The sequence below is a fragment of the Hemiscyllium ocellatum genome, chromosome 9, assembly GCF_020745735.1.
Source record: "Hemiscyllium ocellatum isolate sHemOce1 chromosome 9, sHemOce1.pat.X.cur, whole genome shotgun sequence".
Taxonomy (NCBI): domain Eukaryota; kingdom Metazoa; phylum Chordata; class Chondrichthyes; order Orectolobiformes; family Hemiscylliidae; genus Hemiscyllium; species Hemiscyllium ocellatum.
The window spans coordinates 57,502,146-57,516,310 of NC_083409.1; the positions used below are offsets into that span (position 1 = coordinate 57,502,146).

A 14,165-nucleotide genomic window follows, 5' to 3' on the forward strand; every position below is an offset into this window, starting at 1 on the left:
AATTTCTAAAGATTGTTCTTTATCAGCTATAGAGAATTATGTAAAGATATAAAGCAAACACAGCAACTATGATTTGTGGGAACTTTCAAAACCTGTATTCCATCAATAACCGCAAAAGAAACTTTGGATAAAGATGACAAATGAACTTTAAAAAAAAGGTTATATAATCAGAGGTTGTTAAAATCAGAAGTGACATGACATCAGTTCTGATGAAAAGTGACCTAGATTCAAAATATTAGCTTGTTCTCTCTCCATGGGTGCTGCCTGACCCACTGATCACCAGCATTTGTTGTTTTCAGAACAGATTCCAACATCTACAGTAATTTGCTCCTACAATATTTTGATTGCCACTTGACATGAGTCCATTTTGCAAGCACTCAATAATATCAATTTATAAATGAAATCATTTGGAATTAATGGAACAACAACAACATTTTCTGATATCAAGAAATCAAAGAGAAAGGAAAATATTCAAAGATTGTTTGAGCGCACAGAGAAACCAGCAGGATGTGCAGATAGGCGGCAGGTGGAGACTGTCAGTCTTTTCCCCTAACTTTGTTTCCAAGGATTGGACCACAAACCTTGATTGGTTTGGTCCATGTTTATGGGCAAAATACTACTGTGGTTAGCTACTGCTGGGTGGTTGACCAGGAAACTCTCCTGCTCTCACACTTCATGGCAAGTGGTATCAGTAGGATATACAAGCTGCTAATAAACTTGTTTGGTCACATTTTTAATACACCTTCCATGACAACAGCTCCTGGAGGGGGACTCAGATCTGGAGATTCTAAACCAGAAGTGGGGGTGCTACCATTGCAACACAAGATTACCCCTTCAGTTGAATCCATTGTGGAAACATGTGGATTATTAAGAGTGGAAAGAAAAATAGAAAAAAAACATTAGCAGAGACTAGATAATCTAAATGTTTGCATTCTACTGCATTCCAACATTTTTTGATATCCAGGAACTTGCAATAGTTTATGATGTAGCGTACAACAAATTTCTGTTTAAATTATTTAGTTTATAAATTAAGAACTTCAACAGTCCAAAATATCAAGACTACCAAAACATTCTCAGTGGGATCAAGGAATGGAAAATCAACAATCTTCATATTTTTGATACCACAAGGCTTCTGCACAACTTAATTTGAAATAAAATGAAAATAATATGTACTATTCTGGAATATGAATTTTCTGCACCTCTTCCTTTAAAAATTAATCATTCACTAATAGGAGTTAACTGCATTTGCCAAAGTCTTATAACTTGATACAAATAATGCACAAACTGTAAATTTGGTTGTTTTGCAAAAAAACATTTAGTGAGCAAAGTTTGCAGCATTATGTTCACTAGACAGCTGGATTTATTTTCCATTTACAGTGTGACATTGTCTGTACTATGTAAATTCATCCGCAGTGTCCTAAAACTCGAGTGGGTCCAGTTTAAGTGACAGGGAAAACTAAAATCAACCTGGGCTCCTGCCCTTTATCAGTACGACTGAATGCTCTTCCTGTACTTGTTCAAGATTCTTCTCCCAGTCAAATCATACAGTACACTTATCCATAAATGAAGTGCAGCCACAAGGATGAAGTGTCAGAAAGCTGATGATGCCTGAGGGAAGACCTCCAGTAATGTCTGAAAATCAAAGACAATAAGTATTGTGTTCAGGTTCAATGCCTCCCACAGTTAAATAGCATGTCAAAGCTCACAGAGAGGGGTTATAAATAAGTTACAGCACATAAGCAGGTTATTGCTAGTCACAAAGTGCCTGTAGAAATACAGCAAAAGTAAAGGAGGCAAAGTCTTCGTATTTGGGGAGTAGAGGAGGGGAAGGAAAAAGTAATGAAATTCTAATAGAAAATAAAATCAGCACTCAACAGCACCAATATTTACATGTAGTAGGTTTTCGACTCCACTGAATTCTTGTTCAGTGCATTGTAGGGAATTCCCATATTCACGGAAAATTGGGAAAGAACTCAGACCTCCTCATGCTCTTGTAGAAGGATATTGCAACACAGATGCAAAGAGCAAAATGACTATGCACCATTGGCAGGGTGTTCCACACACCCACTCTGTGTAATGAACCCACCTCTGTCATCTCCCCGAAACCTTCCTCCAATCACCTTAAAATTATGCCCCCTCATGACAGACATTTTCGCCGTGGTTAAAAAGTCTCTGGCTATCAACTCTAGCTATGCCTCTCATCACCTTGTACAACTATCTCAAGTCACCTCTCATCCTTCTTCACTCCAATGAGAAAAGCCCGAGCTCCTCAACCTTTTTTCATAAGACATGTCCTCCAGTCCAGGCAGCATCCTGGTAAATCCTCTCTGCACCCTCTGTAAAGCTTCCAGTTTCCTATAATGCAGCGACCAGAATATTCCAAGTGTGGTCTAACCAGGCTCTATAGAGCTGCAAATGAAAGCCAACACATTATATATCTTCTTAGCAACCCTATAAACTTAGGTGGCAACTTTGAGAGAGCTATGGACACGGACCTCAAGCTCCCTCTGTTCCTCCACACTGCCAAGAATCCTCCCTTTAACCCTGTATTTTGCATTCAAATTTGACCTTCCAAAGTGAATCACTCCACACTTTTCCAGGTTGAACTCCTTCTGCCAGTTATCAGCCCAGTTCTGCATCCTGTCAATATCCATTGCAACCTACACTTTTCACAACTCCACCAAACTTTGTGTCATTGGAAAACTTACTAATCCATCCTTCCACTTCCTCTTCCAAGTCTTATATATATTAAAAAAAAATCACAAACAGCAGAGGGCCCAGAACCAATCCTTACAGAACACCACTGGTCACCAAGTTCCAGATTGAATACTTTCCATCGACCACCAACCTCTGTCTTCTATGGGCCAGCCAAATCTCTCTGCAGACAATCCCATGCCTCCTTACTTTCTGAATGAGCCGACTATGGGAAACCTTAGCAAACGCCTTGCTAAATTCCATGTACACCACATCCACTGCTCTACCTTCATCAATGCTTACTGTCACATCCTCAAAAGAATTCAATAAAGGTTTGTGAGGCATGACCTTCCCCTCACAAAGCCATGCTGATCATCTCTAATCAAACTTTGGTTTCCTAAGTATCATATATCCTGTCTCTCAGAATTCTCTCCAATACTTGGCTCACCACTGACATAAAACTAACTGGTCTAATTCCCAGGATTATTCCTATTCCCTTTCTGGAACAAGGGATTAACTTTTGCCACCGTCCAATCATCGGACACTAATCCAGTGGACAGTGAGGACACAAAGGTCATTGCCAAAGGTGCAGCAATCTCTTCCCTCACTTCCTATAGTGACCCAGGGTATATCCTGTTTGGTCCAGGGGATTTATCCATTCTTAGGTTTTTCAAATTTTTCAGCACATCCTCCTTAACATCAATCTGTTCTAGCATATCAGTCTGTTTCATCCTGTCTTCAGAAATGTCAAGGACTCTCTCAGTCGTGAATACTGAAGCAAAGTATTCAAGTACCTCCATTACCTCCCCTGACTCCAGGCACAAGAACCCTCCACCATACCTGAGGGCCTTACTCTTACATAAATGTAGAATGCCTTAGAGTGTTCCTTAATCCTACCTGCTAAAGCTTTTTCATGCCCCCCTACTAGGTCTCCTAAGTCCATTCTTCAGTTCCTTCCTGGATACTGAGAGCCGTTTGATCTTTGCCTCCTCAATCTTAAGCAAGTTTCCTTCTTCCTCTTGACTAGATGTTCCACATCCCTTGTCACCCAATGTTCTTTCAACCTACCATCCCTCCCTTGCCTCGGTGGGGCAAACCTGTCCAGCACGATCACTAAGTGCTTCCTAGACCACCTTCATATTTCTGTCGTGCATTTCCCGGAGAACATCTGTTCCCTCTTTAGGTGCCCTAGTTCTTGCCCAATAGCATTGTAATTCCCCCTTTCCCAACTAAATACCTGCCCATACCGTCTGCCCCGTCCCTCTCCACGAGTATAGTGAAGGTCAAGGAGTTGTGATCACTATCACAGAAATGCTGTCCCACCAAAAAATCTGTCCCCATAAATGTCAAACTTTCACCTCAGCCCCTAAAATTCAGTTCTTCTGTCCATGTTTTGATTAAGGCTATAATAATATTTGGCATTGTGATGAAGTGCCACAACTGTACTGATGACTAAACCTGCCTGATATACTGTTAACAATATCTGGCTAACGTCAAGACACAAGGATTGGCATGGCAAGGAGTAAACAGCCAGATTGGGCCTGCCCTACTTTTTATGGGCAAGAAACACCTGAGCAATTTTCCACTTTGTCAAAGGATGTCAATGTTGTAGTCAGACGAGGGGAACAAAACTAATTCCACTATACAATTTTTCAGTACTACAGCATGGATCTTGTTAGCAATCATAGCCTTTGACATATCCAGCATCAGCATCCTGACAAATCCAAGAGCTAGGACTGTAGAGAGCACTTTACAACTAAAAAAAACACCGATGATTTCTCGTGAGGGGATGCATATGAAGCAAAATGAATATGGCAGCATTGCAAGGCAACTGTTGCGATTATGACAACCATCATGGGATAGGAAGGGACAGAGTGCACTAACACAAAAAGTAGCAAATAGGGCAAATGAGGAAAAAAAAATGAAAAAAAGATGCTAAATTAATAGGTCTGCACTTAAGTCTATTTAGTAGTCAGAACAAAACAAATAAATTAATGGGGCAAATAGAGGTTAATAGGCATAATCTTATAGGCATCATAAAAACAAAGGAGATACAAGTTGGAAACTAAGTATTCACATGATTGGGTAGCTTTGTTAACTCAAGGTGGAAAAGATAGATATCAACAAGGAGAAGAAGATAGGGGAGGCATGGTGGCTCAGTGGTTAGCACTGCTGCCTCACAGCACCAGGAACCCAGGTTCGATTCCTACCTCAGGCGACTATCTGTGTGGAGTTTTTACATTCTCCCAGTGTCCGCGTGGGTTTCTTCCAGGTGCTCCGGTTTCCTCTCACAATCAAAGATGTGCAGGTCATGTGAAATGGCTATGCTACATTGCCTATAGTGTTATGTGCATTAGTCAGGGGTAAATATAGGATAGTGGGATGGGTCTGGGTGGGTTACTCTTTGGAGGGTCGGTGTGGACATGTGCTGAGGGTCTGTTTCCATACTGTAGGGAATCTAACCTAAGATATTGGTGGGAGTTTAGTCTACAGGGCTCCCACAGCAGCTATAGGATGGAGAATACATTTGGAGATAATAAGTGAATGTAACATAGGCTGCACATTAATCAATTCATGTTCTTTGGGAAAACCAAATTGGCAGAGTAGCCAAGAAGAATTCACAGAATTTATTCAGAATGTTTTTCACAAAACATAGTCCAAAGTCTACAAGACAGAAAAAAAGCCCTTCAGCCTGTCAAGTTAGCACTGGTAACACAAACCGGTAGTGACCTAATCTAATCCCATTTATCATCACAGGGCCCAAAGCCTCATATTCCTTACATCGCAAGTGCAAGTTGAAATACTTCTTACATGTTATGAGGGTTTCTATTTGTACCAGCCTTACAGCAGAGGTCCAGATTCCCACTACTCTGGGTGATAAAGAATTTCCTCATATTTCATCTGACCCTCCTGCTCCTTACTTTAAGTCTGTAAGCCCGGTCATTGATCCCTCTACCATGGGACAGACAGAAGGATGGACACCTGTGTGGAACAACAATGCAAAGCTCCCCATTCCTTTCCATTACTTAACATTTGTCCATGGCAGCATGACCACAGATGTCAACATTGTAAAACACTTCCAATAGAAAGTTTGATTAGACCCAAGAGGTTGGCATGCCAACTTAATACAGGCAGAAGCTAGCCTGTGTAACTCATCACCGATTGACTGCAGGAGAAACTGGGTGGTCCCAAGGACGAGCCAAGAGCTGTCACCTGCCAGTTTTACAGGATCCTTAAAGGAATGAGCCTACTTCAGATACCAGCAATGAGGCCATATTGGGAGGGATCAGTTGAAAAGAGAGGTTGGGTGACTGCAAGTGAGGGAAGGTTGGGATTGGAAAGAGGGATGCTAAGCTTTGGGGTGCGAGAAGGGGGCTGGGAAAGGCATTTGGGGGTACGGAATTTGTGTCTGTGTGGCGGCGGGGGAAAACAGAGACTGATGACCATGTGTCTGCAAGGTGGGAAGGTGAGTGTAAAAGAGGGGCCTTAGTGAGTCTTCTGTCACTAGTGTCGAGGGCTTAGCTAAATCCAGACAGGTCTATTAAATAATAAGACTTATAGAAAGTGCACTCAAACATATTTTATGCTCAGCTAAAGTAAGCAAACTTTAATTAGATGCTGTACATTAAAATGCGGTTTTAGTGCTGGTTTGTTCTTGCTGACATCTGTGTCATGTATGTGTTTTTCAGTGTTCAAACAAACAAACACTTTCAAGAATAGTCCAGAAGCCTGTGTAAAACGGAGGCTTCATTCCTTGCTCAGATTGAAGTGCAAGAATCCATGGCACGATTTCATGAAAAAGAGCAAGGTAACTCTCCCAAGTGCCCCAGGAAGTATTTAACTCTCAAATCAACATTAGAGTAAGAGATGATCTGTCTTTATCACATTGTTGAGCAAACATTACCTACTGCACTTTCTACATTACAACAGTGGCTACACTTCGAAAGCACGGTTACATATACAAATCTTTGCTTTTTTTAAAAAATGGAATTGAGCAGTAGTTATCATATATTCTCATCAGCCCTAGTTTTGATCTTCCAACAAATTCTCTCCATATCTATCCTGTCCAAGCCATTTATAAATTTAAAAGTTGTAACATTAAGGATTACTTACCACTGAAAGAAAACTAAAAGTTCAAGAATATAAATATTCATACCCTTTTATACCAAAGCAAAGAATGCAGCGCCATAATACAGAAAACCGCCAAAGCTGAAAAGAATGAATCACAAGCAAAGGCAAATGTGAAATTAAATTATGCTAAACCTAAATTATAATTTCATATATTAGAATCTACTTTTTCAACTTTTGTACTTTGACAGTACACAGTATTAAATCTGAATAAACACACAAAATCTTCCATCGGAGAGTAAATTTGTAGTTGAAAAACTAGTCACATATCTCAACAGGAAAGAATATATGCACATCAGGCAATCTCAGGAAAAGTGACAAAAAAACTCATTTTAAAATTCTTTCATACAATGTTGATATCACTGGCGAGGGTAACATTTATTGCACATCCCTAGTTGCCCTAGAATAGGTGGCAGTGAGCCACCTGCTTCCACCTTGTAGTTCAAGTGTATAGGTACACCCAAAATGCTGTTAGGAAAGGACTCACTGCAAACTATCCTGGCAGTCAGCTTTACATTGGCTTGACAAAAACAAGAGTTGCTGGAAAAATGTAGCAGATCAGGGAGCATCTGTAGGGAGAAGTACAAAGTTAACATTAGAGATAGGCACAGTAACAAAATTCTAACCCTGTTTCTCCATCCACAGATGCTACCTGCCCTTCTATCATTTGCTGTTTTTATTTCCGATTTCCATTATCCTCAGTGCTTTGCTTTTGTCTGACAAACAAGATGTCAAATTTAAGTACACAGAGGCAGAAAAAATGCCTGTTTTCATACTTGGACTTCAGAGAAAAATATCAGATAAATACAGTCAATATTTAATCATAAAGGTAAACACCTACAGTGCTTAATATAGAACAAACAGCCAGGTATGTCAAAAACAGTGGAAATTTCAACAATTTAAAAGTCAGTCAGTACAGTCAATATACAAATAGGACCATTTTTGGTGGATCATCAGTCATCGACTTTTGCTTTCTCACCTTTCAATTTCTCAGTTGAAGATGCAGATCATGCAGGATCACAGTTTCATTAGTGTTAGGTGTCCTCCAGCACACTGACCAAGTAACCACAGCCTGAACAACAAGCACCAATCAGCTACTTAACCACAGAGACATCTTGACTGAGCTAAATATCCAGTTGTAACACTGAACAATGGTCAGTCATACAGATCCTAGTTAGCCTGTCTACCATTCACAAGGGAAAACAATATGACAGTTTTCTTCACACTTGCCTGGGTGCTGAAGCATAATTGGTGTTAAAAAAGCTCAACATCATTCACGACAAAGCAGCCTGCTTGATCAGCACCCCTCCACCACCTTCAACATTCACTCCCTTCACCACTAACAGAGTGGTAACCATGTGTACTATATACAGGATGCCAAGGCATAAAATCATCCAGGCTTCTTCAAAAGCACCTTCCAGTCCACCATCTCTATCACCTAAGATTAGAGCAGTAGATGCCTACCACGGGAAGACTCACCTTCTCAATACATATAAGCCGGACATGGAGCTATACCACCATCTGTTCACATTATTGGGTCAAAAAAAATCGCAGAACTCCCTTCCTAACTACACTGAGGGTGCTCCTTCATCCCATGTGGCAGTTCAAGAAGGTGACTTACCATGAGCAAGCTAGCCAGCAATACCCACATCCCATGAATGTATAAAAACAAACACAGTCAGGAAACCAGTAGTTTACTGGTTTCATGACTTATCTTTTTTCAACTTAAGTGTCATGGCTCCACACCAGGGTTTCTCACTTTTACATACAAAGAAAAATCAAAACCTGGCCTTTTTATTCTGTAACAAACATGGAGAATACTGGAGAACTCGACAGGTCTGGCAGCAGAGAGAGAAACAGTTAATGCTTAGAGTCAAGTCTGACTCTTCAGAACTCCCATTCAGCACACATTCTCTATCCTCTGTAAACAACTCAGATAAAACACTGTTCCCCATCCCCACAAATTCCCGCTCGCTCCTGACCATGATTAACTATGATGGTGTTTGGTTCTGAAACTCAAACATGAGAATGCTAAAATGTTAACATCCATCCACAGCCTTGCCTTTCACTATCACTGTAATCTTTCCAGAACGACCTTTCTGATTAAGCCTCTTTTAAAGTGTCTTGGGATATTTATCACGCTAAAACATGAGTTCTCAATTAAAATTCAACATATATGTGAATGAATAATCATTGTAGATTTGGTACATTCTTTTTAAATATTACTGGAGATGGAACTAGACTGTCCACAATCTCAATGTCATATTTAACCCCGAGATGAGCTTCTACTCAATTACCAACATTTCAGTAAAACTGCTCAAACTCATCATATAGAGTCCCATTCACACATCATGCATGTTTGCTGACTCACAGTGGATTCCAGTCTGGTCACGTTCAAGTTTGAAGTTCTCATCTTTGATTCAAGAATTCTCCGTGGTTTTCCAACTTCCCCTCCCTGTGCACATGCCCTTCTGAGATCACAGTACTCCCCCAATTCTGACCAATTGTAATCCTTACAGTACTGGCAGCCTTTGTTACAGTTGCCCTAAACATTGGAATTCTCTCCCAAATCTTTGCTGCTCTCAGAGAGTCACAGATGTACAGCATGGAAACGGACCCTTTGGTCCAACCTGTCCATGCCAACCAGATATCCCAACCCAATCTAGTCCCATCTGCCAGCACCCAGCCCATATCCCTTCAAACCCTTCCTATTCATATACCCATCCAAATGCCTCTTTAATGTTGCAATTGTACCAGCCTCCACCACTTCCTCTGGCAGCTCATTCCATACACCTACCACCCTCTGTGTGAAAGAGTTGCCCCTTAGGTCTCTTTTATATCTTGCCCCTCTCACCCTAAACCTATGCCCTCTAGTTCTAGACTCCCCCACCCCTGGAAAAACAACTTTGCCTATTTACCCTATCCACCTCTCTCATAATTTTGTAAACCTAATTAAAGTCACCCCTCAGCCTCCGACGCTCCAGGGAAAACAGCCCCAGCCTGTTCAGCCTCATCTGATAGCTCAAATCCTCCAACCCTGGCAACATCCTTGCAAATCTTTTCTGAACCCTTTCAAGTTTTACAACATCTTTCCAATAGGCAGGAGACCAGAATTGCAAGCAATATTTCAACAGTAGCCTAACCAATGTCCTGTACAGCCACAACATGACCTCCCAACTCCTGGAATCAATTCTCTGACCAATAAAGGAAAGCATACAAAATGCCTTCTTCACTATCCTATCTACCTGCGACTCCACTTTCAAGGAGCTATGAACCTGTACTCCAAGGTCTTTGTTCAGTAACACTCCCTAGGACCTTACCATGAAGTGTATAAGCCCTGCTAAGATTTGCTTTCCCAAAATGCAGCACCTCGCAATTATCTGAATTAAACTCCATCTGCCACTTCTCAGCCCAACTGGTCCAGATCCTGTTGTAATTAGAGGTAATCCTCTTCGCTGTCCACTACACCTCCAATTTTGGTGTCATCTACAAACTTACTAACTGTACCTCTTATGCTCACATCCAAACCATTTATGTAAATGACAAAACGTAGAGGACCCAGCACCGATCCATGTGGCACTCCACTGGTCACAGGCTTCCAGTCTGAAAAACAACCCTCCACCACCACCTTCTGTCTTCTACCTTTGAGCCAGTTCTGTATCCAAATGGCTAGTTCTCCCTGTATTCCATGAGATCTAACCTTGCTAATCAGTCTCCCATGGGGAACCTTGTTGAATGCCTTACTGAAGTCCATACAGATCACATCTACTGCTTTGCCCTCATCAATCCTCTTTGTTACTTCTTCAAAAAAAAACTCAAATCAAGTTTGAGAGACATGATTTCCCACGGACAAAGCCATGTTGACTATCCCTGATCAATCTTTGTCTTTCCAAATACATGTACATCCTGTGCCTCAGGATTCCCTCCAACAACTTTCCCACCACCGAGGTCAGGCTCACAGGTCTATAGTTCCTGGCTTGTCCTTACCACCCTTCTTAAACAGTGGCACCACGTTGTCCAACCTCAAGTCTTCCAGCACCCCGCCTGTAACTATCGATGATACAAATATCTCAGCAAGAGGCCCAGCATCACTTCTTTAGCTTCCCACAGAGTTCTCGGGTATACCTGATCAGATCCTGGGGATTTATCCACTTTTAACCGTTTCAAGGCATCCAGCACTTCCTCCTCTAATCTGGACATTTTGCAAGATGTCACCATCTATTTCCCTACAGTCTATATCTTCCATATCCTTTTCCACAGTAAATACTAGTTGCTTCATAGATCAATGAATCCCTACAGTGTGGAAACAGGCATCTGCCCCAACAAGTCCAAACCAACCTTCCAAAAAGAGTAACCCACACAGACCCCTTCTGCATTTTGGGCAGCATGGTGGCACGGTGGTTAGCAATGCTGCCCCACAGCGCCAGAGACCTGGGTTCAATTCCTGCCTCAGGCGACTCACCGTGTGGAGTTTGCATATTTTCCCAGTGTCTGCGTGGGTTTCCTCCAGGTGCTCCGGTTTCCTCCCACATTCCAAAGATGTGCAGGTTAGATGAATTGGCCATGCTAAATTGCCTGTAGTGGTAGGTCAAGGGGTAAATTTAGGGGAATGGGTCTGGGTGGTTTGTGCTTCGGCGGGTCGGTGTGGATTTGTTCGGCCGAAGGCCCTGTTTCCACAGTGCAAGTAATCTAATCTAAATCTAAAAAAAAGATCACCTACCCTATTCCTCTACATTTCCCCTAACCAATGCACTTACACATCCCTGAACACAATTGGTAATTGAGCATGGCTAATTCACCTAACCTGCACATCTTTGGATTGTGAAGGAAACCAGAGCACCGGGAGGATAACCCAAGCAGACGTGGGGAGAATGTGCCAACTCCACACAGTCACCTGGGTCCCTGGCGCTGTGAGGCACCATGTCAGCCATAGCTCTTTGGTCAAGCTTTTGGTGACTTGTCCTAATATTTCCTGGTGTTTCTGGTCATTAAATTTTGCTTGATAATGTTCCCGTCAACTGCTTGGGGTGCTTGTATCTCGCAATGATTTTGATATAAATTTAATTTGTTTAAAAATTGAATGCATTGCAAATTAAAACCTATTTGGGCACACGTAATATTAAAGCATTTTACTCTAAAAATTGCAAATAACTTTCAACGGATAAAATGTTGAGACAATGTAAACAACTCCATGTCTGGCCACATATGTTTTCTACATCTGCCACGGTCCCTCTCAGTTTACGAACAATCAGAATCTGAAAACCACAAATAAAATCCAAACGATTTGAAACAAATTCACTTATTTCTTCAACAGATTCATTTGAACTACATCTCAAAATCTATTCGATTAAGCAGTAAGTTAGCTTCACATCACCTTTCAAGAGGGAGGAGGTACTGCTCCCTCGCAGGGGAATGATCATTTAGAATCAGGGACTCGATGCTCCACCTTCTCTCTCCATGCTCGACCCTGGCTGATTGTAAACAACTTAGGTCTGGGCGCTGTTTCCCATCTTTCGAACCTGCAAAAATCTCTAAAACATTAAAAAAAATACAAAACATTATTTTTTTATATAAAACAAATCCGTCCCTAATACAAACTTACATCATATAAACAAAATCTAAGCGACACAGAATGTTAGCAAAATAGATTCGAATTGCAAAATAAAAAACACGTGAAACCCAAATAAATTGGCTCCGAGACACTGGAAGATTCCACCAGCTTCTAGAAATTGGCATCTTACGCTGATTGCTAAAATAACGAATTAGGACAAATCTGGCAAGGACTCTTCTCACACCAGTAGTGTGCGTGAAGTATAATTTACTGCATGCTACATGCACTGTCAAGAGATTCAACACAAATCTGTCAAACTTCGTCCCCGAATTAGTGCACGAACAGCTAACAGTGCCTTGCCCAGGACGAAGTCTAGACACAATGAGCCCCCGGTAGCCCCCAGCTCAGAGGCGCTCTCAGTCCCAGTCTGACAGACAGCGCTGGTCCTGTTGCCGCTGGCGGCACGATCGCTCGCTTTCTTCCCCCTCACACTGTCTGTCTTTCTTCTTTCTCTTCACTCTCCTCTCTTTGTTTACATGCATATTATTTTATGACGCAGCAAACACTCTCCCAATGTGACTGCCGCCATTTTTGTGTTTATATTAAATCTCTCAGCCATGTGATATATAAAAAACTTCCGGGTCCCTCTCCAACTCCCCAGAGTGTAGGGGAAAAAAAAACAACGCAAGACATATTTAAAGTCAGCCTCCTTCTCGTTCATTTTTGCTATTGCTTGGAATATATAACTTGCTTTACTCCTAATTGCTAAACATTTATCAATAAACTCATTATAGTGCTCAGATATAACTGGTATAGGCGGGCAGCGATTATATATGCCGGTGTATGGTATTCTATTACAATTTTCTCCGAAAGGACCAGCCTTGGACCCTGCTTGTTCGACATCAGAGGCAAAAAAACAACCCCATATCCCACTGTTAGCACTTGGTTCTTAAAAAGGATTTATGGCTTCCTCGATGGAGGGGTTGCATAGATGGGTATTTCCCGGTTTGCTGAGTCATACAAACCCCAGAGAGAAGCCCAAGGAGCCACAGATTAATCACTCCGAGACAGAAGAAGAAAATGCAAAACTCACAAGCTTTAAAGATGTTCCGTTATTACAGACTTTTGTTTGTGTCTCTCGCCCTCAGACGTTGACGCCTTTGGAACTATATCACACGACAGCATTCACAGTGGGACAATGTGCTTATGGTTATTTATGAAATATGGAGCTGACAACCTTCCCGTGAGTCCGCCACTTGGACAAATGTTAGAGGTTGAACGGGGACCTTACCAATTGTACCTTGTAATGATTAAATAGCTGCAAACAAGACAAGAGGAAGGGAGGAGAAGGGTACATCCAATAATATGAATTATTTTGGATTTTGTCAAAATACATTGGCAGAAAGGAGACAAACAATCTCAATCTGTGAACAAGCGAAATAACATCATTCGGCCAATACAATGAAATAGGATTTTCAAAGTACTTTGGAGAATTTTTTTCCTTCTTTTATTTTTGCCATTTGCTTCCATTGACATGCTGCTTATTACGTTTGAGGACAGAATGGCGCAACAGAGAAATAAGCCCTTCAGCCCATCACATTCGTGCAGTCTTTTTGGCATGACTTCCAATTAATCACATTGCCCTGCTGTCTTCTCGCAGCCCTCTACATTTTAATACAATACATTTCATCATGATTGACATTGCAAAGATTATTTTGCATTTCAAACTGGCTGCTCATTCCAACCTATCCCTTATATTTAAATAATATTTGATTAGATTAGATTAGATTAG

The 14,165-nt window shown here is 41.4% G+C and overlaps 1 long non-coding RNA gene across 2 annotated transcripts; it reads right to left on the reverse strand.

Annotated features, from left to right (window-relative positions):
- Window positions 1–1,291: 1,291 nt before the first annotated feature.
- On the reverse strand, window positions 1,292–13,625 carry LOC132818722 (uncharacterized). 2 transcript variants are annotated; one of them, XR_009645017.1, is made up of 3 exons: window positions 13,467–13,625; window positions 12,197–12,341; window positions 1,292–1,632 (listed from the first exon to the last, which is right to left on the reverse strand). It is a non-coding gene; the product is annotated as an uncharacterized LOC132818722 (long non-coding RNA). The 2 variants fall into 2 exon arrangements; XR_009645016.1 differs by lacking the exon at window positions 13,467–13,625 and having other exon boundaries at window positions 12,197–12,406.
- Window positions 13,626–14,165: the final 540 nt, after the last annotated feature.